Source organism: Oryctolagus cuniculus, chromosome X (assembly GCF_051225735.1).
Source record: "Oryctolagus cuniculus isolate XC-2025 breed Fujian yellow rabbit chromosome X, ASM5122573v1, whole genome shotgun sequence".
In the NCBI taxonomy this organism is placed as follows: domain Eukaryota; kingdom Metazoa; phylum Chordata; class Mammalia; order Lagomorpha; family Leporidae; genus Oryctolagus; species Oryctolagus cuniculus.
This window is the reverse complement of record NC_142888.1, coordinates 33,985,422-33,989,037: the sequence shown is the minus strand read 5'-3', so window position 1 is coordinate 33,989,037 and position 3,616 is coordinate 33,985,422. Positions and strand designations below refer to the sequence as shown.

The 3,616-nt window shown below is 43.2% G+C and overlaps 1 pseudogene; it reads right to left on the bottom strand.

Annotated features, from left to right (window-relative positions):
• Positions 1–220: 220 nt before the first annotated feature.
• Positions 221–1,423, bottom strand: LOC100358036 (claudin domain-containing protein 1 pseudogene; annotated as a pseudogene).
• Positions 1,424–3,616: the final 2,193 nt, after the last annotated feature.

The following is a 3,616-nucleotide window of genomic DNA, read 5'->3' as shown; positions in this document are numbered from 1 at the left end:
AGCCCATAAGAAGTACTTGTTGCTTCTGGATTGTTTGAGGTTAACAGAAAGTTCATGTGTAAGCAGGAAGGAGTGGTGACTGGGGCATCAGCCATCAGAGAGGAGAGTTTTAATTCAAGGTTTCAAAATACATTCAATTACACCAGTCTTTTTATCATTATTATTTTGAACTGTAGTTGTTATCAGAATTAACTTATCTCAGCTCTGACCTTTGTAATATTTAAGACAACTCAGAATCATTCTTGTAGCAGAAGAGAACAGAAGCCATTAACGATAAGGGAGCAAAGATGCAAGCCAGGCAGAACCATCCAAATTCACAGGCGGCTCTAGTTGCTGGCAGAGGAGTGCAGTTCCAACAGACAACAACTTACTGAGCCTGACAGATAAAGATCTGCAAGGAGACGGAGGATGCCCACGGCCATCAAAGTATACAAGCTTCAGCAGATACAAGAATGAAGTCCAATCAAAGCCCCAAGCATATCAAACCCAGACTAGCAAATGGCAAAAAGAATTGGCAGGGCCAAAGACAGGTCCGAAGTAGATAATTCCACTATTGTGGTTTCCAGGATCAACAAATTTCTCCATGAACTGATCATTCAGTATGAAACTCAAGAGTTTTGGGGCCGTAACAAATGGGTCCTTTCTGGTGGTCCATACCAATGTGTGCTTGGGGGTATGATGATGTGCCATCTCCACAGTCTCACTGGGCTGTTATATTGGCAAAGTGCATCACTATAATTCTTTTTATCTGCTTCGTTACTAAGGAAGTCTTCCCTCATGCTCTGGTTGAAATCACAGGAATTACCTTGAACTGGACTTCGATACCAGCAATCTGTGCTACTCGAAGTCACCATGTAGATGGTGGAAACAAGGCTAAGCACACAAGCAATTACAAATGCTGTTGCAAAATGGCTATCAATTTTAGCATTCCTACTGCTGCAGGATGCTTCAGAGCCAGAGGTCGTGTTCTCTCGTGTATCAGCTGCACACTGAAACAGACAACATGCCTGTCCTCTCCAAACCGAAGTTTGTTAACATCTGTATCATGCATGTACACATGGGTGCATCCAGGGATGAATAGCCCAAAGGGATAGTTAGAACTTGGGTTTATATACCATCTTAGGCTAAAACAAAGAAAAAGGGGGTATGGACTTCTGAGCAAGGTAAACAGGTTATGTAAAAGTGATTTGGGAGAGTACAGTAAACAAGGGTTTTTTAGCAGGATGTGTTATATGGATTTAAGTCAATGGCTTCTCCATTGATGAGTTAAGAGTCCACCTCTTCCTGGTATGGAAGAAGAAGGCACTTTGAAATATACACCTTGGCATAATAAATGTTTTAAACTGCAAGGATTTGAGAAATGACAGGGTAATTTGAGGGTAGCATGCCCTGAACCCCATCATTGCACACCCTGGAACTCCATGCATTAAAGACTTAGACAATCTGAACTGAAACTTCTCTTTCACCACCCCCCCCCAAAAAAAAAAACTGGTCTTATAAGGATCCTATTGCAAGTCCAACCAGATGGGTTTATTTTTTCTGACTTCCTATCCCTCTTAAATTCCCACCCTTTAAAAATTATTTATTGGTGGAATGAGAAGGCCATGCCAAGGTGACCACTGGCAAGCGAGTGTCAGTTACTCAGGAATGGCTTTGAAACCCACCTGGCAACAGAGCCTGCCTGGCAACAGGCTGGGATTGGTTGGGGCATAGACCGCCCCTTGACCAGATTGGCTGGTCTTGGCTATATAAGATGTAGTTCCAACTGTAATAAACGAGTCTAAGGGTTGCTCTCCTCAAGCCTGCTTTCACCCGACTCCCAGGGTCTGTGTGGTGACTCCGCGCCTCTTGCCCCCACCACACTGCTCCTCTCAGAAACAAATCCACTGCAACATTGTTGAGAAATCAACGGCAACAATTTATTAATTTATTTATGTAAAATACAGAGTAATAGGAAGAGAGAGAGGGAGGGAGGGAGGGAGGGAGGAAGGGACGGAGGGAGGGAGGGAGGGAGATATTCCATCCACTGGTTCACTCCTCAAATGCCCACAACAGCCAAAACTAGGCCAGGCTACAGCCAGGAACCAGGAATTTAATCTAGGTCTCCCACCTGGGTGACAACGACTCAAGTATTTTGAACCATCATCTGTTGTCTCTTAGACGCATTAGCAGGAAGCTGGATAAGAAGCAGAGGCAGAACCCAATCCCAGGCATTCTGATATGGGATATGGGTATCCCAAGGGGACACTTAACCTGCTATGCCACAATGTCCGCCCCTAAATTCCTACTCTTTAATTTACCTGCCTTCTTGCACTTCTATCACCTTGTTTGAAGGACATTGGAGAAGAGTATTTATATTTCAATGGTAAACTCTTTTTGTTCAGTATTATAAATTCTAGCCCTGTTCATTACTTTTAAATATTTTGTTATTCTTTGTAAGCTGTAGGTAAGTGATAGATATGGAAATGAGTCCTGCCTGGCAATGGCTTAAATTTTTAATTTGCTTTTCATTTTATCTGAAAGGCAGTGAGAGAGAGAGCGAGAGCGAGAGAAAGAGCACTCTCATCTACTGCTTTACAATCTAAATGCCCTCAACAGCTACAACTGAGCCAGGCTGAAGTCAGAAGCACAGAACCCAGTCTGGATCTCCCAAGTGGGCGACGGGGACTGAAGCACTTGGGCCATCAGCTGCTGCCTCTCAGGATGTGCATCAGTTGGAAGTGGATCTGAAATTCGAGCCAGACACTCCAGCATGGGATGCAGGTGTTCCAAGAAGGGACTTAAGCAGTGCCCCTGGTAGTGGTTTTAATTTATTTTCTCCTCCTTGTGGGGAAAAAAAAAAAACACAGTTTTGTGGAATTTTCAGTTCATCTCAACATTGCTTTACCTCATATAAATTTGTGCTAGTATGACTTTTTCCTTGCACCAGTTACAACATCTGCCTGGTTCTCTTGAATCACAGGAGTGACAAATGTGCTCTCCTTGCCCAAATGTTGGTCAGGCTCCCTCCCCTGGCGCCCTCCACCTCCCTCTCCTGGCTCTCTTCTTGCAGGGCCTTCACAGCCCAGCTGCAGTGAGAAGCCCTGATAAGTCAGTTTAGCAACGAATCCCTCAGCCTTTGATGTCTCGGCCCCTTAGTAATTTTGCAATCCGTGAGCTCTTTCATTTTGCTCTTGGCTGTAAACCCCCAGCTGTCTATGCTATACTTGGAACTGAGCCCCATTCTATACTGAGGTCTCTCCCCTGTTGTAACAGCTCCTGAATAAAATTTGGTTTTACCTCTTTAACTACTGTAAGACCCTGATTTTCTTTAAAAGGAGTAAAGGCAGTTCTTTACCATGTGTTCATTTTTCTATCTATAGGAGAATCATGACTTTACCTTTTTTCTGAAAATTCTCTTTCAACAGACTTCTCTGGCTCTCATCAAAGCCTCTCTCTCGCTTTTGCAAAGGAAAATTGATTCCATACGGATGTCTTAAAGCAAAGCTTTATGAAGTGCTCCTTCAGTGCCTAGCCATTTCATGTGTGATGACTCTGCAAGGATTTTCCTATCCAAAATTGTTAATAAATAAATTTATAAATGTGCCTATATAAGAATAGATTGCATATCAATAAA